Consider the following 23447-nt stretch of genomic DNA (forward strand, 5'->3'; position numbering starts at 1 on the left):
CTAGGGTGCTCATTGCTATACAACTAATACGTGGCAGCTGATAAACTAGTTTGGCTGCACACATTATGTTGATGTTGCAATGGGAATTACAATTACTCCTTTTCTTTTTAGTCATTCCTACTGTGGATCCTCATATTGCTTGTTCTTTTTTTCCCTCTTCTCTTCAGTGCCACTGATTATTTATGACACACCCAGGAATTCTGAAAGTATTTCCCTCTGCAGAGGCCTCTACATATAAACTCAAGCCTGATCCTAGCAACAGATTATTATTAAACATGAGTCCAGTTGGAGCAGATGTCATGGATAGAAACAGCTGATTTTTGTCTTTAGTGTTTTTTTTCATTGTAGAGTTCTATTTGCTGCCTAATAATTAACAGAGATCTTTTATATTTTATTTTTGGAATACATTAGAATAGAATCAGTAGTATCTATACCTATAATGAGTTTTGAGCTCATTTCTCAATGGGAAATTTTCAAGACCATGTCATTATATATGACTGAGAGAATTCCCACAGACATCACAACAATTAAGGTTCTATAGGTATTTACATTTTCATCCAAGTTCTGATGGGTTGATACATCTTTTGTTTTAAAGTAATTTATAGCATGCTGAGATGTGACCTACAGGTTTCTGCCTCAACATTATATTTACCATTTTTCAATAGGTTTACTTACATGAAAAATCATCAGGGGGTTAGGTATTTTTACATGCACTTCTCTGAGACCCTTGCAACAAAACACCCTCAGCAGGGTGGACTCCTGCTCTAGACTGAATGCAAAAGTAGTTCATTTCCAGGGAAAAATGCTTGGAATGTACCCAGGGGCTTCTGAGGAGATATTGTCTTGACAACCTTTCCAGTTCTACAGCACCCAGCTGGAACACTTCTTCATCGTAAATACACAACTCCCTTTCCCCAAATGATATTGAGCCAGTTCCTCAGCTGGTACAAATCAGCTAGTTCCACTAAGGTCAACAGAGCTACGCTGATTTACTCCAGCTGATGCTCTGACCCATTATCTCCTTGACTGGCTTCATTTTCCATGAAAAATAAAACATGTCACATACTTTCATCATTCAATAAGCAAGAATTCAACTTCTTCCAGGAAAGTTAAAGGTAAGATTTAAATCCATTAAAAGCACGTTAGTTCTGAGTAGCACAGTCCCCATGTTTTCCCAAGAGAAGTAACTGCTTCCCATCAGGACTCTAGCCACCCTGAAATTGGTAGTGAGGATGGTCATGACTGTGTCCCTACTCCACACAAGTCCCTGCTGCAGAGGACAGTGTATCAAGCTCTCCATTAAACTGTGCTCCACATGTGAGTTGGGAAGCTCTGAACCATCGGAGACAACTTTGCCTCTTCCCTCAGAGAAGTGAAGATGGAAAAGTTCAGCCATCCTAACTAGTTCTGCTCAGGCACAGTGGAGAATCAGTTGGGCTCTAACTCTAGATCTAATCCTGTATCCCATACTCACATGAGTAATTATTTATGAGAACAGTCCCATTGAAGGTGAGCTGCATGGGTAAGATTACTAACAGGAGTACGAGTTATAAGACTGTCCCTTCTATGATTACTTTATTTACGAGAACCAGCGATGGTACGTTTTTTCTTTCCCAGAGGTTCCCACCAATCCGTTTATAATCCTGGCAAGAGTCCAAGCAAAACATAAGGCTATACAAAGGCTATGTTTTTAAGGCCAACAAATGTTACTTCTTTGTTTTGGTTTATATACAAATAGTGCTTCCTGTTAAAAAAGTACAACTGATCTTCTCATTAAATTTATCAGACAACAATGTGTACTTTAAAAAAAAAAAAAAGTATCTTTCCTGATAGTCCTTTTTGTTAAACATATTATCACCAATTTCAGCAGGAGAATTACATACTTTAAATTGCACTAATGCTGCATTTTTAAAGCATGTTGCCGTTTTCATTAAAAACGCTGAACTTTCACATAATATAGGTCCATTTTCTTTAAGACTGCACATAGTGTCTCTTGTTTAAATGATTGTAATTGTTCAGGTTATCACTAGCTGTTGAGACTTTCAGTCATGATTTTTTAGAGAGACTGTGAAATTTAATTATTTGAGGTCAATACACTAGACCAAATTTTGCCCTAAAAATGCATGAACACAGCTCCTAAATACATCAGTCTGAATGCATCCAAGGCCAGAATTTGGCCCCCAGAGAAATGTGTGTTCTATTTGGCTGTGTTCTATTTTTAGAGCTAGAGTTTACCTCAGATGTATTTCCTCATAACTAGAAATCCAGAAATGGAGCCTATATAGTAGTCTGATAAACCTGAATTTTCAATTAACCTGCAGTTACCCTCATTCAGTTATCTCTTCTTATTAGTAAAGAACACAAAATGGTCAGAGTGACTGTAACGGTCTATGCAGTAACTCAAAAAAGAGACTGATGCCGAGAGGTGGCTCAGTGGGTTAAGGGCCCTCTCCTTGAGGGAGCAGTAGAGTGCAGGAAGTCTAGGGAACTGAAGCAAAATCCTGGCCCCACTGAAGTCAGTTGGAGTTTTGGCTGGGATTTCACCTCTGGAAACTACCATTCACAGCTACAGGGCCTACACTGCACTTATGCATTGTGCTGAAGCCTCTGGATACATGAAAAATGTCCTTGCCTGACCCACTGCTGCCCTCCAGAGCAGCACATTCAAGGCCAAAATGGAGATACTTTCTCCAGTGCACAGCAAGTCCAAAGGCTCCCTTGTATAGCTGCTCTGCCTGTGACGCCTTCCCACTGCATGGCATAATGCAGCCACAATGCAGGCCATCCCATTAAATAAAACATTCGTAAAGGGCTGAGGGGAATAGTTACATCATTAAAAAAAAGTAAAAAACATGGATGGACATAAAATCAGTATTGGTCAGCTGAGAAAAGTGGGACGCTCTAGGAAATCTGATTTCAGCTGACTCCTTATATCATGTTCCCACCAAAACAACAGAAGTGTCCTTGATGTACAGCCACATGAGCAACTCTTTATACCCTTCTCCGCAGTGTCGAAAACCTGCCTCATTTGTCAACATTCAGAAGGGAAGAGGGAGGAGGATTCTAGGACCGTTATGGTGACATTAACTCTCACTTGGCAGCTTGACAAACCAAGATAAACAGGAAAATGTAGCCTATTTTGATCGAGCTTATTTCAATAAATTGCTCTTTTATTTAGAAACATTTCTATTCTGCCTTTGGGATTACCATTCAAATTGCTTGTTTATTGTCTTAACAGAGACCCAGGGCCTGAGTCTCATTTACACAAGGCCATTTGATACCACTGATGGTGTAAAGGGCATTTAAAGTGGAAGAAAATGATAATTACTTCCACTGTACATTGTCAGAGTGCTGTAAAAGGGCATAAATGTCAATGAGAATCAGGCACACAATCAAGGTTGCCTTGAAAATGGTACAGATTTTTCCTTCCTGTTTTTTTTACGATAAAGGAAGCAGTCTAAAGGTTAAAATGCAGATTATTCTCCTGGTGTGAACCAATACTAACCAGGGCAGTGGGTTTCTCTGAGATCACAGATCTGTTTTTGGAAAGAAAGATCTTTCTGAATGTCAGTAACCTGTTAGCAAAATCAAAAGAAACAAGCAGTGTGAGGTGATGCTGGAGAGACTGGTGTGGATTCATAAACCAGATCCTGTGATTGTCTCTGGGACCCTGGGTCTGTTCTTGTAGAGAGCAAGATTCCTGTAAATTGCAGCACACTGTTGTCTCCTAAGAACAGAGCAGACAAAGCAATCAAGGGTGACAGGGAAGGAAAGGGATGCACAATGTCATGCTCACTCACAGCCCAAAACAGAGCTGAGAGGGCTCATGTTAGGCCTATCTGCCTTGACAGAGATCAAGGATTGTTTAGATTGCTATTTAGAACAGAAAAGAGGCATCACACTGCAAGCAGTTCTTAGGAAAAAACTCTCTTTGGTAATATTTGCTGTTCAGTATTAGCCAGAGAGCAGGAGATCAATCACAGGAGAGAGAGATTGGGAAAGTAAAACTCAAACCAAACTTCCTGAAACTTGATGGGAAAATTAAACTTTAACTGTAGTAACAGGTGCGAAATTGACAGCCCTGGATTCATCCCTTATGGACAGTGTCCAGTTCAGGCTACAGCAGTGTAAACTTCCACCCACCATCCCACCAACATATATGAACTCCGATCTGGAAGGATTACCCCGTAGGAGTAAGAAATCACTTAGTCTTCACTAGAATACAATTCTTTCTGGTGAGAATTACACCAAGAGTGAAAGTTAGGGCCTTATTTTCAAAAGGCTTCTGTTCTGTGGGCATACTGTTTGCAAACAGACCATCGCTTTCAGGCATATAATCTGCATGACCAAACATCTGCATGCAAAATGAGAGTCCATTTGACAAGGATGACCTTAGTGCTTATGATGTGAGAAAAATCTGTGTTTCTACAACTTATCTAGGTAGATTTTCTCCACTAAGTCCTTCAGCAATGTGAAACAAAGCACTTTTGTTTAGATAACTGATTAAGACAAAGTAAAACAATGTCTCCGTCTCTGCTTTCAAGGAATTTGTTGCTTTTTAATTTTTTAAAACTTTAATTCACAGAATGGTTTCAAGCCAACACAATAACTTTTTTGGTACAACAAAAGCCAAGCCAGCCACTTTTGGTAACAATATTAAGATAACTAAGAGATGACTAGTCAGCCCAACTGCCTACAGAAAAGGAACTTTATACTGTACTAGAACTGTTATGATAAGTTATTATAATACACAAAACACTATCTTAAAAGAACAATAAGGTTACAAAGACAAGCACTCGAAAGATAGGAAATGCCATATTTAAGGTTGCCTCTGCAATCTTAATTTTCCCCCCTTCTGCATATGTATTCTGATACAGTCTTTAATTACATAACCACATGCTATAAGCCTTAACTCTGATATTTCCTAACTTTTGAGCGTTTGACTTTGTAACCTTAATGTTCTTTTAATGTAGGTGTTTGCACATCATTTCCTAGGTTTTTAAAAAAGCAAATTGAAAAAAACCAAAATTCTACCACGTGCAACCATACTGACCATCACACTGGTCTTCAGAAAGTTTGGAACCTTTAGATCCACAACACAGATCTCTGCCACTTGAGCTAATGGAGTAACTGATAGCAGTATTAGATTGTCATCCTCTATACAGATCAGCCATTAGAGAGGAATGAGACACATTGATTGACAGTGGGTTTCATACGTATTTGCAACCAGCAGAGAACTGCCGAGACTCAGGAATTCTGGATTCACTTCCAGGTTCTGGAGGGGAGTGTTCTTTTGTGGGCACAGACCCCGTCTGCTCCTGTTCCCAGTCTTTACTTATCCCAGTCTCTTTGCTTAGGCAGTCCCAGCCTCAACCCCCTGGGGCTCCTCATTCTATTTTCAGTCTCTTTGCCCAGCCCGTACCAGGCTACTCATCCTAGTCCCAGTCTCCCTCCCCTAGGCTCCACATCCCAGTCTCCCCCTAGGCTTCTTGCCTATCCAGTCCTTGTCTCCCCCATCCCCAGCTCCCAATCTTCCCTCCTTGCTCCTTATCCCAATCTACTCCCTCTTCCTCTGCTCTCCCCTGTCCAACTCTTGTCCCCACTATTCACCAGCAGGGGTTGCATTGAGAGTACAGGAGAAACTCCCTCCTCCCATTTCCTGTACCTGTTCCTGCTGCCGCTGGGAGCAGCAATAGCAGGGAAAATATCCTGCTCAGCCCATTGCAGCCTTGGGCTCAAGCATGCCCAGTGCCGACAGATTTCTTGGAAAATTTAGCTGTCAAACTCTCAAAAGTCTCTATGGAACAAGTGCGAATGGAGATTTTTCAAAGGCTGATAACTTGGCCAAATTTGGACTTTTCATGGAAAAGGCATGTGGCTGACACCAGCTAAATTTCAAATCCCTTCTCCAAAGCACAGAGGTGCAAGAACTTCTCAATGAAATAGTTACCAGAACTTTTTTAACATGGGCAAAACAAGATATTCTCTCCCCCTCTTCCCCCCCCCCCCGCCCATCTCATTCTGCAAGATCTCTGAACCATTCTTGCTGAAATGTTCCAGGAAAAAAAAAATCAACTTGAGAGAGTCACCTGGTATGGAAAATTTCTGCCCAACAATTTCAATTAGGCAAAGTTGTAAGCAATTGAAAACAGGACAATCGTAAGTACAGGTAATGCTACTAGCCCTACCTACAATTAGTATTACAGCAAGGCCTGGACACCCTAATGGGATCAGAGCCCCACTGAACTAAGCAACATACACACAAAGACTTAGGGGCAGTCCTATCCTGAAGGGAGTAAAATCTATATCAACAAGACAATTATTGTTCCCGTTTTGCAGATGGAACACTGAAGCATGGAGTGATTAAATGACTTGCTCAAGATCATACACAGGAAGTCTGCAGCTGAGCCTGAAACTGAATCCACATCTTCTAAGTCTCAGGTCAGTGCCTTAATCACAAGACCATCCTTTCTCTCTGCAAGTTGCTTTATTCTTAGAGCCAGGTCGGATTTCTTCTGATGTTGCCAAAACAGGACAAATGTCTACAGATCTTGTGCGTCTCCCTCACCAAAGCAGACTTTCAAGTGCCAGTGTTATAAAGCATGAAGTTATTTGTCAACAAGCTCAGTCAAGCAGTACAAAAAGCGTGTTGTAGAAACGGAGCTACTGTTCCATTCTTCACTGATATTGTTTGAATGAATGATTCTAAGTCTCAGAAGGCCATGACTGACAGTGGTACCGTAGACAGACTCCAGTGTGGGAATTTTCAAAATGATAATGTACATTTCTGCATGTTTTCCAATTCATTCGTTTTGGGAAAGCTGGGCAGAACAAAGCTCTGGCAGCAATTTATCATGACAGTGCAGTAATCTGGCATGTGAACACTGTCTCACAAATCCTTACTAATAGGATATGCCTCCAAACTTCTTTGAAATCATGCATTTTTTTCCCACTGAATATACATGCAGACTAGCTTTACTGAGAAATATCTGAAAGGAGGAACATAGTGACGAGAGTTGGGGAATTGGGAGTCAGCTAATCCCATATATTTGGGATATGAATTTTGACAACTATATGAAATGGTAGCATCAGACCACAGGTGAGTTCTGTGAAGATATTCAAAGTCAACACAGACCACTGAAAAGAGATGTAATTGTTCCTTGTGATGTGGCAGAGTGGCCCCGCACTGGTATCGCAGGGGTTAACCCTTCCTTCCTGGCGGAGGAAGCCCCACCCCGGAAGCCCTGCTGGGCATGCTCCAACTGGAGAATAGTTATAAAAGCCTGCAAAGGTGCTCAGTCTGGGTTGGCCACCAGAGGAGAAGGAGGCACACCGCCAGCTCCTGAGGAGGGACAGCCAAAGCTCCCGGATCCAGGGGCCAACCAAGCCGGGAAGCACCCGACTTCCCAGACGGAGGTCCCGGCAGGAGGGGATGGACCGGAGGACAGCCCCCGCCCGGATGGAGAAGACGACGCTGAGGGTAGGAAGTGACCCAGGGGCATTTTAGAGACGGGCAGCACTACAGCTGCACTGATGCTCCGTGTGTTGCGGGCTGATCCCGGCCAAGCTAAGCACAAGGAGAAACCCCGCCACTAGGACAGCCCTGGGTTGGGACCCGGTGGAGAGGCCGGTCCCGGCTTCCCCTACCCACCCACCCCCGCCATTGGGATACACTTCCCCGCCTGAGAGGGAGTTATATGGACTCTGGCTGTTGGGCCACACTGCCCCGACATGTGGGGCGAGTTATCTAGACTCCAGCCGCTAGGCCGCACCGTCCCGCTTGCGAGGGGGATTGTGTAGACTCTGGCCGCTAGGCCGCACCGCTCCAACATGGGGAGCGATTTATATGGACCCTGGCCATCGGGCCACACTGCCCGATACTCAGGGTGACACATGGACTCAAGCCCTTAAATCCCGCTATCCTGAGTAAGGGGCGAGCACAGGGAAACCAGCCATTGGGCCACACTGGAACGCCCTTATAGGACAGGCATGGAAAAGTAAGAGTGGCGAGGCCCCGACACCCCATCCACCCCTGCCACAAAGCGGTGCTGCGGTGCCGGACCCGTCACACTCCTCAAGGAACAGCATGGATCAGCACTTACCACAGACATCTGTGCTGCAAAAGTGACTGGTTTCTCCAACTCAGAAGGGCTCTTCAGTGTGTATTCTGGGAAGAAAATTCAGATTTCCCACAACTTCAAAATAGAGCCAGCTGTGCTGCTTTTTCCCACTGTTCGCCACTACATCTGGACCACAGAGGTTATTAGTTTTGTCTTTTCCTACAGGAAACAGAATTTCCCCTGTGACTGGTGTATTTCACCACTAACACCCTCACTCGAATTTGTGTAACAAATGGTACAAGTGACCTAGCACACATTTCTTTAAAAAAATAAAAAACAGCCACCCCAAAACCTACCAGTCTGCTGACTTCTTTGGCACTGTGAATTCTGTCTCAAGAGGTTGATTAAAGTGAAAAGCAATGTCTGAAAATAACTAGGATTGATCCTTTCTAGTTTTTGTGCTTAGCTTTGTAGAGTGGCTTTCTTCCAGTTCTTTAATAGTTCGTTCATTTTTATTTAATCCATTCATTTAAGGACTTGACTTCAACTCATCATTCATTTTGCCTCTTGGTGAATAAGCACAGAACCCTCGGGCACAAAGAAACTTTAGAATCAAATCTTGACTCAGACAGCATTTTCCTTCTCCTTTTTACTTTCTATTTACTTCTGTCAAGTTCTCTGTCTTTCCCCAGAATGAGGTGGGAGAATGCACTTGTATTTGTCTGGAATTAGAACTGAACAGGATCTATTTAATGCGCAGTCTTATCTCAATAATACATCCTGAGGTATTAGCAATGTGTTTTGTGCTAGAGGAGAGTGAAGGGGAAAACACAGTGAATCACTGGTGTAGATAATTTAAAAGCAGAGGTTTTTCTGAAGTGGAAACAAGCTCGGACATTAGGGTTGTCCTCCAGCAAGCATTACTTTGATAGACATCACCTGATTCACGAGGGCAATAGTAGATAGCAGTGTTGTCTAGTGCTGGAGGCACCGGCCTGGGAGTCGGGAGACGTGAGTGCTATTTCTGGCGCTACCACTAATCTGCTGCGTGACCTTGAAAAAGTCACTTTGCCTTTGTTTACCTTCCCTATCCTTTGCCTCTGTCATTTAGAATGTCAGATCTTCAGGACAGGGATTGTCTCACACTAGGATCTCATCCAAAGCCTGTTAAAGTCAGTGGAAAGATTCACAATGAATTCAATGGGATTTGAATCAGGCACTACGTGTTTGCACAGTGGGGCCCTGTTCTCAGTTTGCACCTTTTAGGCACTACCATACAACTTATAATAAACAATATATGATTAGGGAGATGGTCATAGCTTGATTGTGTTACACCGGTTGGATTGCTGACCTATAGCAGAAACAGTAATGTGTATGTGAGGACCCCAGAACAGATCATTTTAGAAATTGGTTCAGATTGTTTATACCTAGGACTAATGTTGTTTGAATATTTTATTGTTGTATTTGAATGGTTTGTATTTGTTGTTTTTGTTAATAGCTATATAAATTATGTAATGAGAAACATGGGAGCTGCCCCTCTAGAAACCAGATGGGGACACTTGGAGTGGGCCCTTGAAGGAGCCATGAGCAGCGCATGCTGCTGTGGTGGGAAGTTATAATGACAATAATACCTAGCTCTGAGCTCGCGCTTTTCTGGACTTAGCCTCGAGGCAGTTCTGAAGGCAGGTCAGAATTCAAAGAACAAATAAAGTTCTTCAAAAACTGAGTCTTGTCATTTAAGGTGTACCATATACGCTAGCTGCTCTGTGCCCTGGGTGGGTGGAAGTAATTTCTTCTCAGACCTCCATCATGCTCTTGTGAGCCACGAAGTTGGGAGGTGCACAGTGTCCTTTCTCACAAAGCATACTTCATAGTCAGCTCCGTGCTGGGCTGTCTGCTGTAACGTTACGCTCAGGCCAACAAGATTAGACACATCTGAAAGTACATTACTCTTTTTTGTCTTTCCACTTTGTTATTGGTCACCCTCCTGTCCCTGTTCTGACAGCCAGTGTGCTTTAGGAAAAAGGCCTTTTCTCACATAAAGCTTCTTTTATGTGTCCCTCCCACACTTCCATAACAATAATTGCAAGGGCCCCCCGCCTTAAATAGTCTTTGCTTAAATAGACTTTTCAGCATGGTTTTAGAACTTCTGAGAGCTGATTTTGCTCTTACCCTACCCCACTCCACAAATCAGATGAAACTGCCCCGAACCACTACAGCTAGACTGTGGAGGTACTGCAACCTCCATGTCAGGGGCAGTGTGTATTATGCTGCCCCAGAGCAGACCAGGGACCAAAGTGTGACAGAGAGAATCAAAACTCTGTCCTTGGTTCCCTTTTGCTGTAGGGGTGAGATGTGATCTATACGTGCCTTTTTTTATCACCGCTTACTTGCCCCTCCATACATACTCAGCTGAGTTTGTCTACACCCTGTGGGGAGAAGGGAAGACAAAGCTTCACCCACAGAGGCTGCTCTCCCTTCATGCTGTGAGATCCACAGTACAGATGATCCACACAGAGGATTTAGAGGTTGTCCTCCTTACACGCCACCACGGATGCATATCCAGGGTCACAGTTTAGCCCATAACATAGTAATAATCACACCATTTTCCAGGACAACATCAACAATCACAGTTTGTACTAATGGGTCTTCACATGGCTCCACAGACCCATTCAGGAAGAACAACATTTACCACACTGACCACAGAGCCATTTGCCTGATTGTGTTGATTGTTTCCATACCTGGCACTGTGCTTCCAGCAGCACAACACCTTTCTTCTCAGAGTCCTGGCCACCCATGCTTTTGGTGTGGTGCCACGCAATGTGGTCAGTTGCCAGTTGTCAAAGATCGAGTCACAGATATTTGTCTTGTGCAGATGTTGTTTCAGAGTATCTTTGAAATGTTTCCTCTGCCCTCCACCCTTATGGTTACCAGAGCTCAATTTGGAACATAGAATTTGTTCTGATAGACAGGTCTCAGGCATACAAATTACATGACCAATCCATCTCACTGGGTGCAAATCAAACCAGCCTCAATATCAACTGAACCAGCCTTTGCCGAGGCTTCCATTTTGGACACCCAGTCTTGCCATTTTATGCCCGGCAGTCACTGTAGGTGTTGCAAATGGAAACTGTCAAGCTTTTTAATGTGCTGTTGATAACAGGTCCATGTTTGACATCTGTAGAGCAATGTCATGAGGACAATAGTGTTGTACACTTTGATTTTTGTCCACGGACAGAGTCCATCCACGTTGCTTCCAGATTCAGTGATACAGATTACCATACGTGGTGCTGGCTTTCTTAATTCACTCATTCACTTCATGATCCTTATCACTTCATTACTTGATAAAGAATCTGACTGCTTGGAATGTGGTACCTTCCAAGGTTACTGATGAATCTTGGTAAAGCTGTTGAGGAGCTGGCTGGTATACAACCTGTTTTCATTTGACTTATGGTAAGGCCCAAGTTACGAACTGCCACAGCAAAGTGGTTTGTAAGATCTTATAGTGCTGCTTCAGGAGTGTACCACCAAAGAACAGTCATTGGCATAAAGCAGTTCCTTGATCAACACTTCAATCACCTTGGTATTTACACATAGACAAGAGAGATTAAAAAGCTTGCCAGTGCAAAAGTGTATAAAGATGCCACGGAAGGCTTCCTCTACCATCACAGCAAAGAACAGATTGAAAAAGCTCTGAGTAAACACATCCTTGCTTCACCACATTCATGATTGGAAACGGGTCTGTAAGATCACCATCAAGACATTAACTCTTCCAGCCATGCCTCCACAGACTAGCCGTATGATGTTGATAAATTTGTCTGGACATCCAATTTAGTGAGCAATTTCCAGAGGGCAGGGCAGTTGACCATAGTAAAAGTATACAGTCAGATCGAGAAACATGAGGTACAAAGTTTGATGCTGTTCGTGACATTTTTCCTGTAAAATCATGTCAACATTGCTCCACTGAGCACAAAACCTGCACTGTGACTCAGATAGAACTTTGTCAATAACTTGGGCCAGAAGCCAGTTCAAGTGGATCTTACTGGCCCCTAGTGATTATGTGACACAGGCAGTGGCTTCTGAATCAGTGGACAATCTTCAGAGGCATCTTTTCACCTTACAAGTTCAATCCCACAATCTATCCTCGGACAAAACTCCCAAGACACTGAGAATCCTCCACCCCCTTACGCTCCGGCTGGCCACAACTGAGGTCCTTATGCTCTTCTGAGCAGAGGGACTACTCCTTGCTAGCACTCCCTGGGGCACAAAAGGGGAGAGGAGAAGATTCATAGAAGGCAGAACTGTGGCCCGATACCCCATCAACTATGGCCAACAGAAGTGGCACACCATTAGGGGAGCACATGCTGTAACTTAGTAACAGCAGCTGTGCTTCTCCTGCATGCCAGATATTGTGCTTCCCTCACAAACAGTTCCCTGGTGCTCCTACTAGAACAGCGTGGCTCTACAGTAACTCCAGTGCAGGATGGAATTTAACTGCCATAGTTTGGTCCTTAACATATACAAGTCTTCAGTTCCTTTGCCCAAGGCCCATACATCAAGACTGAAATACAGCCAAGGGAACATTAAATAAGAGATGTACGAAACTTCAGTTTCATTTGCATAACATCATATTACATTCAGATAACTTTAGCAGCTATTAGCACAGTAGCAATCTCATAAGTAATCCCACTGAGTAATGGGACTGATTATCTGAGCAAGCAAATTTGCAGGACTGGGCCCTATAATTACCACCTAAATTTCTAATGTTTCTAAAATTCATAGTTAAAGATGACACTTTCTCCCCACATCAAAAAGCCCCATAAGTAGGGGCAGCATCATTTGCTATGGGGCAAGTTGGGAAGTCACCTCCCACCCCCAGACCTTGGTTTATCCCCTTCATCCAATTTTTTCATAGGTCTGTATGCTCCATTATGTCTTCCACTCTCCAGCCCTGCCCCCCAACTTTGCAGGATAGAATTGCTTATAATGTTCATATGCTGAAACAACTTTGCTCCACCTAGAATTTTTGTGAAATGACACCCCTGCCCTTAAGAAAGCCTGTAAAGAAGGCAAGCAAGGAAAGCATATTGGCAACACTCACTTTCACACATTCTTTAAACAAAAAATTTACACACGCAGTTACAGTTTGATACATGTTATCCAAAATTATTGGGAATGTGTTCAGTTATTGTAATCAATACACAGACAGGCACTCCACATGCCCAAGCAGGCACTTCTGCATCTATACTTTTTAAAAACAATACCAGTTGTACTTCAGAGAGGAAAAAAAATTGATTTAGCCTGCTTACAAGGCACACTCACTATCTTCAGCAGTAGGAAGAGCTGTTATCTTTGTTTTTGTTTAGAAAGATATAATCATTGAGAATTCAGATCTACAACAGAGCGACAGTTGCTAAAAAAACACCATCAGAAACCGATGCAATAAGACGACTCATGGAGTACAGCCATATCTCCCCACTTTAGGAATAAATCATGAGAAAATGACGACTATTCGGTATGCCTGATCTTTCAAACCATGTTTCTTGACTTTCTTTATTTACATTGGGGGCTAGGTTGGAAACAGTACTTAGAACTTGTCTATACATGGAGTTATTCAGGAACAGTTTTTCCAGAAAAAGTCCACATGTAGACACCCTTTTTCTGGAATAAAGGTCCCTTGTTCCTGTTTAGCTTCATATACTTTGAAAATGAGCTAACTGCTGAGCTAAACTCTATTTATGGAATTCATTATCAGTAAAGAGGTTTTATCATTCTTACAGTGAACTCAATGCAAAGACTAAACAAGGGCCCATTTTTCTTTGAAACAAGGGCTTCTCAACACAAGAGAGAACTTGACCAAGAAATCATATAAAGTCTGTAAAGTTAAACTGTAGCGTGTAAAATATTAGTATTTTTCTTTTGTTACTATGATTTAAAACACAAAACTGAAACCAACTGTCAGGGAGAGAAAGCATTTTAATCCCATTAGATCATTATCCAGCAATGCTTGCTGCTTCTTGAATTGGTTCATTGTGTCTATGCTTAAAAACTCTGCTTCACAAATAAAAAAATATCTAACTCCCTATGGCCCTGATTTAGTTCCCACCAAAGCCAACTGAAAGACTCCTATTAACTTCAATGGACTTTGGATCACATGGGGGGGGGGGAGAGAATCCTTCTTTTGTTTGTTTTTCCATGTTCAGTTCTTAACCAGGTATGAAGGACATAGCACTTTTAACAACTTGTTCCTCAAGGTGATTTATAAATGCTTATATATATATATAGATATAGATATATCCAGGATTTAAGTAAGATGTTCTGAGTGCCCTAAATCAGTAGCTCTCAACCTTTCCAGACTACTGTACCCCTTTCAGGAGTCTGATTTGTCTTGCACACCCCCAAGTTTCACCTCACTTAAAAACTACTCATTTACAAAATCAGACATAAAAATACAAAAGTGTCACAGCACACTATTACTGAAAAATTACTTACTTTCTCATTTTTATCATATAATATAAAATAAATCAACAGAATATAAAGACTGTACTTACATTTCAGTGTATAGTATATACAGCAATATAAACAAGTCACTGTCTGTATGAAATTTTAGTTTGTACTGACTTCGCTAGTGCTTTTTATGTAGCCTGTTGTGAAACTAAGCAACTATCTAGATGAGTTGATGTATCCCCTGGAAGACCTCTGCGTACCCCCAGGGGTATGTGTACCTTAGGCTGAGAACCACTTCCCCAAATAACTATGGTAAGAGAGTCATCCACAACTCTGCTAATGCAGAGACTGATGCTGCAAATTGTTCCAAACTGGCAAACCTCTGCACCCATGCAGAGCCCCAGTGAAGGTCATAGGGCCTAACCTTACAAGGTCATCAGCCTCTCCGCCAGTGTGTTATGCAATCTCAACTCCGGTTGATTTCAGTTGAAAATGAGGTCACTCAGCACCCAGTAGAAGGTGCTCAGCATCTTGAAGGATTGAGCCCTTACTATTTAGCAAAGTATTTATTACCATGAAAAGCTCTATTCAGTGGGACTACTCATAGTAGTAAGCACTATGCTGGGTAGTAACTGTTTCCACGATATGCATCTGAGGAAGTGAGCTGTAGCTCACGAAAGCTTATGCTCTAATAAATTGGTTAGTCTCTAAGGTGCCACAAGTCCTCCTTTTCTGTTTGCAGGATTGAGTCTTTATAAATTATCTTTTCTCACAGCTAATTAGATCTTGATATCATATCTCACTAGCTTCCACTCCATATGACTGAAACCCCAGCATGCATTTATCAGATGTTGTCAGACTGCTACAGGTAGAGCCAACCTAGAGGGTTTGGGTAAATGATCTTATTTTAACATAATGCACTGTTTTTCCTAGGGCTTTAAAAATCTAATTTTATCACCTATATGTTTAAAAAAACAGAGCTCACGTACAAATAACAAAAACAGATGTCCCTGTTCCCCAGAGGCCAGCTCCAGTTCTTTGCAAGGTTCACTACTAGGCCTTACTCCAGCATGCGCTGTGCTGGCGATATATCACACATATAGCAAGAACCAGTGACAGTAGGGATGTGGAAAATTTTGCACTGAAATCCACAGTAAGTCTAATCTCCTCCAATATCAAGTGTCAGTGCAAACCAGACCTCTCACATGTCCTCCTTTCAAGGGATGTCACTCATGTTAGTCTCAAAGTTATTCCCGTTCCACACACATTTGGTCTCCCCTCAATTTTATTGTTAAACTATTTACATCAGAAATAAAGACGCATGAAGCTGAAGTTATGGAAAGTCATTTATGCTAAATGAATTACTTCCACAGCATTTTAAGGTTCCTGCACAGACAACATCTGTATGCCCACAACCACAATCTTGTCACACCCTGTGTCACAGTCTGACAGTAAGGCATTGGCACATTGAGATGTCTGGAAAGACTGGGCTCAACCTGGAGCCATCTTTGATCAATGTCACAGGCTAGCTGCTGGCCCTTTAAGGCAGCCAGGCTCAGCCTTGCCTGAGGTCTACCAGCTAGCCCCCAGTTAATGGTTAGTGACCCCCAGCTGCAAGGAATCAGAAAGGACTACTGAAACTGAGCAGGGAAGTCAGTGTAGGGAGAGAGACGCAGAGGAGGTGGGACTTACCTGTAGGGGGAAGCCTAGCAGTCTGGGTCTGGCTGTGACTAAAGAGCTGAGCCACAAGAGTAGAGCTAACTCTTGTGATAAGCTCCTAGAGCAAGGGGCCAGCTGTCCCTGGAGACAGTCTTGGGGCTGGTGGTCTGGAATGGGAACTGGGAATAGAAGAGTCCCACAGAGAGCAGTACGCTCCTGTGGGAGAGCTCTTACGTAGGGCCTACCTGGAGCAGGGAGACCCGTAAATGGAGCTGCCAGTGTCCCCAGAGAGAGGTGGCAGTGGGGGAATCCTGTCAAACAAACCAGAGAAGCTCTGCAGGGGCCAGGAGAAGGGACCAAGAAGCAGAGATCTTCAGAGGAGCCCCAGAAGAACAGTAAGCTTGGGAATTTGTTTTGGACTTTTTGTTACCCCAGAAGGGGAGTGAACTTTTATGTGACTTGGCCAGAGGGCCATGATGCTGAAGAACCGGGGGAAGGGGGGAGCTGTTGCAGGGCTGAGGAAGTGACCATCGGGAGTGCCAGAGATCAGGTCCCTTGCCAACACTGCACCTTGATACAAAGGGGCACTACTTGAAGGGAGGATGTGCCATTACACCTAGACATAGACCCCTTCTCCAACAAACTTAGCTTTGACTTCTCTGTTCTTTTATTCTCTTGCATTCCCTTTTATAGGTAACTAAATATCTATATTCCACGGATGAACTTACTTACAATGGACAAACTGTACTGTCTTTGCCTCTAGTTTTACTACACTATACAAAATTAAATCATCACTAAGTCTTGCCGCATAATCATAATCATTATGGCAACTTGGCTTCTCTACGCTTCCAGCAGAATAGGGTGAATGTTTAATGTAACATGCTCAAAAAACCTCAACCTCTAAAATGCCCTTCAAAATGCTCACAAATACTATAATCTATTTGTTTCAAAAAAACAAGCCAGGACTCTCAAATAATTACTACATTTCAATTAGGAAGACTTCATAAAAGGACTTTAAAACCCACAAGAGCCAGTTGTGCTGTATTTTAATGTAGTCCATTTTTTAAAGTATTTAGGCTCCAAAGAGTGAGATCCACAAAGGGACTTAGGTGTTACAATGCTGAGCATCATAGTGTCTAACTTTTAGGCACCTAGAAAATCACAGGCATGACACACCAATCCACAAAGCCTGAGTTAGGTGCCTCGGCTGCTCTACGATGAGGAGAGATAGGCACCTACGGCTGCAATCCACAAAAGCCAGCATGCTAGGTGGCTCCCGGCCTAAGCAAGCCAATGTGTGCTAAGCTCTGCCTCTCTCACTGAGGTAGGGACCCAAGTCTTGTTCAAGGAATGAGTTAGGTGCCTGCTTTGCTCCACACAAAACAGGGGTGGAGGTGATGCCCACCTTAAACTTTTCAGTCCAGTGGTTAGAGAACTCAGCTAGGATGTGTGAGACTCAAGTTCAATTCCTTCTTCTCTGCCAAAGGGGGAGACAGGATTTGAACAGCACTTTCCCACCTTTCAGGAGTGCTCTAAAGACTGGGCTATACTGATGTGAGGAACCCTCACTCTCTCTCCTGTTGAAGCTAATCCACTGTGAATAAACAATGAAAGAGTTATGTGAAAGAGGGGGACTGGACCCAGGGTCTCCCACCTACTAGGCAGGTGTCCTAACGACTGGACTGAATCACTCTGTCACCTGCTTCCCCTGCCCTGAGGCTGTATTGCAGGGTCGGGTCGGGTCAGGTCAGGAGTGGGCTCTGTCCAGCAGAGGGCTAGTACTCACAGGGTACACCCTTCTACTTCCTGAGAGCCTGTTGCTCCAGTGGTTGGGTGGTCTTGGCTGCCAGGTCTCAGCTCCCTGCCCATCTTGCTCTGCCACTGCACAGAGGAAGTGGACAGGCTGCACTGAATTCTGGCTCGAACTGTGCAAAGGGGGAGCAAAGTCCAGGAAAAGCCAAAAACTGGGTGAAAATTGGTAAAACCCAATATTGGCTTTTTCGAAACCTGGCCATTTTTTTTTTTTAGAGACAACAGATAAACACCAAAAAAGGTCTTATCTAGAGACGATTATGGAAGTGGTTGAAACTGATGAGTTTGCTAACCAGATGCAAGGAGCTCTGTGCATCCCCCATTCCTGTTCCTGGTTCTCTAATTTTAACCAAAATCAGTAGGATTTTGCTCATGGATGTGTAGAACATTCCCTGAATTTTTACAATTGATCAGCTGGGGCCTTTCAAAAGTTTTCACATGACAGAGAAATGCCACTGAGTTGAGTGTAAGGCCTCACAAGTTTAACCAATAATCATAATACCTAAGTGAGCGAAACAAGGTCTTACTCTCAACTCAGTGGTAGTCTCTGTTTGGCTTATAAGGAGCCCTAGTGTTGGAGGAAAGGGAAGGGGCACAGAGAACCCCTGGCATGGGGGTGGGAGGAGAATGAGGGCATTGGAATGGGGGAGGACATGGGGGGCATACGGAGCCTCTGCCATATGGGCAGAGGGAGGAAGGGGGAGCACACAGAACCCCTGCTGTGGTGGGAAATGGGGAGTACACAAAGCCCCTGCCATGAGGGTGGGGAGAATGGAGGAAAATTATATGGGGGAAGGAAGAGACACAGAGCCCCTGGCATAGGGGGAAAGGGTATCTGAAGGGGCACACAGAGCCCCTAGCATGTAGTGGAGGGAGAATGGGGGACAGAGTCATTGGCATGGGGGGGTGGAAGAGGGGAATGCGGGGTACATAAAGCCTTGGCATGTGGGGAGGAATAGAGGACCCTAGTATTCTGGTGGGAGGAATAGGGGGGGCACAGAGCCCTGGCACAAGTAGAGGTTGGGGGAGTCACAGGGAGTCCCTGAAATAGAGGGGGATGGGAGAGTGGCCCACTGGGAGCTTGTGAGGTGGAATGGAGGGATGCAAGGAGCCCCTGATGGGTGCAATGAGCTCAGCCTACAGAAGCTACAGAGTGTGTAACCCTCTGCTATGTAGCTTTTTGTCCACTGCAACAGGACTGTATGAGCACAGAGCTGGTAATAAAGGTAATAATAGGACTAACTCCTGTCGTCCTTACTCAGCCAAGACTCCCAGGTGGTCCAGTGGAATTTTGCCTGAATAAGGATTCAGGCTCAGAATCCAAGTACAGAACCAACTATGTAACAATAATCTTAAAAGATACCACGTTACATAAGCATCGGTTTGTGGACTCCCTCTTCTACCTATAAGTTTACATGTCCCCCAAAATCATGGTGTCTCCAAAAACACATCACTCAGGCTAATACTCAAGAAACTAATATTTCAACACTGAAAAACAGGGATTTCAAAAGGGTGTTAGTTTGGCTCAATGACAGAAGGCGATTTCTCACACACACACACACACAAAAAGTGGTCCATGCTTCTTGAACTATCTTAGTAGAGGGTTTGTGCCTTAAGTCTCACTAGTTTTTTCCCGACTTCTCCCAGTTCCTGCAATTTGATTTATCTTGCAAAGATTGTGTAAATGGTTATGCCTGTGCACACCTGGTAGTTTTTTTTCTGTCAGGAAAATGAAATAAAGGATAAATTGAAGCCATTTGAAATACGTTAAAAATACCAACACCTGTGTGGAACTGCACGGCTTGATTAAATAAGGCGCCGGATTTTTCCTCAAAAGCGTTTGGTTACAAGTCAGAGAGGGCCAGGGAAGGTAAAGCGGATACCTAAGGAACAAAGGCGGCTTCAGCTAACAAAGGCGGCCAGGTACGGCAACCAAAGCCTAGACAATGAACGCGGAGGGGGGCTGAGCAGGAACGGTTCTGCTCTCCAGCGTCCCACCCAGCCAGGGGCGCAGGGTCAGGGGCTGGCAGGCGGCCCCTGGGGCTAGGGGGTCGGTGCGGTGCAGTCGGCAGGGGCAGGCGCCGGGTACTTTCCAGGCGTCTTGTCACCCACACAAAGGGCTTCTCTCGGCAGCGCTCGGCTCCCTTCCCGCCCGGGCGTGCGGCTCGCTCGCTCGCTGACCTCCACGCCAGCGCGGAGCCTACCTCCCCCAGCCGGCGGGTGCCCCCGGGCGGCGGCAGCCCTTGCCCCGCTTGGCTGTGGGGGCCACACGCCGGCCGGCCGGCCGGCCAACGCCCCAGGGCCGCCAACTTTCCTGCGCGCTCCCCCAGCAGACGCTCCGCGGGCGGCGCGCTGAGCCCCCAGCACCGCCCCGCCGCGCTGCCCCCGCTGCCCGGCCGGACGCGGACACCCGCGGCTCCAGGGGGCGGGCGCTGGGCGATACTCACTGTCCGGGGGCCGCAGGGGGCTCCCGCCGCCTGCGCTGGGGGAGCGGGGTCCCTGGCGTTGCCTCTGGAGGGGACTGGGCGCGGTGGCGCGGCCCCTTGCTCCGCTCCTCGGCTGCAAACCACGCCCCGAGCCGGTGCAAGCCCGGACCCTCCCGCCGCCGCCCAGTGCAGGAAGGCGGAGCGCCCTGGGCCCGCACGCCCCCGAGCGAGGAGCCCAGCGCGCCTGGCGCCCGCCTTCCAAACAAACGGCACGTGGCTGGGCTGGGCCCGGAGTCCGGCTCCAGCCTGCCCCCGCCCGGCACCTGCCTGACGGCCACAAGCCGGCCCAGGCCAGGCGGCTCCTAGCCACGGGAGGAGGAAAAGAGGGGCCCTGGGGAAACGCGGGCCCTGCGACACCTGGGTCTGTCCTGGGTAGCTGGAGCAGGCAATGGTAGCCCGGACTCCTGGGTCCTATTAGCACCCTGCTACTGACAAGCTCTGTGACCTTGGCCAAATCGCTCTGGTTGCAGGAGTTTTGTCACTTACAACCTATTCAGCCTGCTACATCACTTCACTGCCCTGGTGCCTATGGAGTAGTGAGAGCAGGGAGCTGGGGGCCAGGAATAGGAGTTCTCCTCCCCTCTGCCATTCCCTGGCTATGTGACGGTGGGGAAGGGACAACCTTTGCAATTCATTTTACCCATCCTTAAAAATGAGTAGTGCCTACGTACAGGAGTCCTGTAACACTGAATTAAACTGAGTTAAACTTCTCATTCTTAAGTGAACCGAGCTATGGAAGTACTAAATATTTTTAAACATCACAGTATCTGTTCAAAATGTACCAATTTCCCACTCTAGCCCTATGAAAAACTCTTCTAATTCAGCTGGGTTGCAGTCACCAGCATTATGACCATCAAGTTACTCAATATAGCATATACCAAACTGAAGAGTAGTTGTTAATTCAGTTTAATTTATTTTGGGCAGAGCATAGCATGAACAACAAATAATGTATCTAAACAATAGTTTTAGATATACATATTACAAAGCAGTGCAGTAAAAGAATATCATCAGAATGGGATTTGGTTTTAAAGTCAGTACTGGTAGTGATCACTTGGCTTTTGGAAAAATTTTTAAATCCATATAGCCAGTTCCTATCCATACTGATACAGTAGGTTTCTCCTTCACTTATTCTGCTAGGTTGGTATTTGGTGTTAAGGATCAAAGGCTCAATCCTGGTTCCTTTAGAGTAACTGGTAAAACAAAACAATTCTTGATTTAAATAAATGGAAGTAGGATAAGGCCCCATATTTGAAGCCATTTCTCAAGGCCAAATCTAGCAGCTTTTACTTCTTACTCAGGTAACCTTCATGGGTTTCAATAGTTTTTGTCCAAATCAGTGCTGCTAAACTTGGCCTCTTGATTTTTTTTTCCTTGTATTTTTAAGACCGAAGTGAATTCCACACCTTTGAGTGCCACTTTAGCTAAAGAATGTTACAGCTTGTGGGAGTGCCACGTACAGCCAGTTGTGACTTGGCAGCCCTGCCTTGGTAAACACCTAATATAATTCACTCTGCTCCTGTAACATTAGCTCTATCTATGGATTATTTCTTTATTATTTGTATAGCAGCACTGCTGTGCCTGACATCTTACAGACCGGGATGAAGACCAGGTCCCTGCCCCAAAGAGCTTTCAGTCTAAAGGGATCACTCACTACATCCAGGTCTTTTGAATAGAAAGATTAATATAGTGTTTGCCAAACCAATCCTTTGTTTAAAAGCTGGGTGAAATCTTGTTATGGGTTGAATTAAAACCCTTTTGAGATTGATAGGTATGAACTCACCCTTCAGTCATCATAACTGTAAGCCTAAACCCCCACCTAAGACAAAAAGTGTGCATGCATCTGCCCAGGAGATTTTGGCTGAGTGGTGTGTGTGTGTGTGTAAGGAAATCCCACAGAAACTGAGAAGGGAGAGGCAAGAAAGCCAAGCAGGAGCCTGCATACAATGGAAATTAGAAGCCAATACCTTTGGGGATCTGGGCCGGTACAACCCTGGAAAAAGCCAGAGAGAGCTCTTGGGTCTGGTACTGGCTAAAGGGCCTTGGGGCTGTCAGTTAAGAAACTGCAACGCCTTATGTTCTGCAACGCCTTATGTTCTTGGCTCCTTCTGCATGCAAAGAGATACAGGACTGTACACGTTCCTTGCAAATACACAAGATTGCATCAAAGAGAACTTCATTTCAACTTCAAACTGGAACATCTATAGGCCTGGACTTTGACTACTCACTTGAGTTGGAAAGGGGCAACACCTTAGTCAATAGGTGGACCATGGCCCAAATCCAGACCACCAGATGCTTTAGAATGGACCCTGAAATCTTTTTTTTTACTTTAATTATTTTCTCTGAGGTCTGGACCTTGACAAAAAATAATTGATTTACCCCTGCTGTAGACCAATCTTGGGGTGGTAGAGTGTCTGTGTGTCTCTCTCTCTCTCACACACACACACACGTATGAATTCTTCAACTAGCTGCTTTAATCATATATTCTAGAAATCAAAATGACATCCCCAAATATATCAAAATGATTTAGCTGATTAGTAGCTTTTTTTCTTAAAGTATTTAGGTCATTGTCTTTGCAATAAACACAGTACTATCCCAAACATCTTATACCAAGCTTGATTCTTCTTGGGCGGAGAGTACCAAACTGCATTATAGCCACGCTAAGGAACATCATCTAAACCTTAAATTGGCTATAACATGATTTGGACTGCTCTAAACCAGCAGTACCAAAACATGTTTTATGGCCTTGTCTATACTTGTAAATATTCTATCCATAACTCATCAGTGTAGCTTCACCCTTGGTAGCAGTAGTGGGAACTGTAGTGTACACAGAGCTCAAGCATTTCTACCATTTTGTTGTCCAGCCCTTAGAGCCACCAGTTCCTTGTCTACACTAAACTTTTCCCATTAACTTCTATGGGAGGAGGATCAGGTCCTGTAATTATTATAAATTATACAGTGCCATAAGTATACATGCCACTTTATA

The 23447-nt window shown here is 44.5% G+C and overlaps 1 protein-coding gene across 1 annotated transcript in view; it reads right to left on the bottom strand.

The window, feature by feature from the left end:
- Nucleotides 1-20546, bottom strand: part of SYNE2 (spectrin repeat containing nuclear envelope protein 2) — a 272335-nt gene extending 251789 nt beyond the window's left edge. The window contains exon 1 of the mRNA XM_084632047.1: nucleotides 20426-20546. The gene's annotated coding sequence lies outside the window, so the exon portion shown is untranslated. The remainder of the gene's footprint in view (nucleotides 1-20425) is intronic.
- Between the last annotated feature and the right edge of the window lie 2901 nt (nucleotides 20547-23447).

This window comes from Lepidochelys olivacea (assembly GCF_965140295.1).
Source record: "Lepidochelys olivacea isolate rLepOli2 genome assembly, chromosome: 6".
NCBI lineage: Eukaryota > Metazoa > Chordata > Testudines > Cheloniidae > Lepidochelys > Lepidochelys olivacea.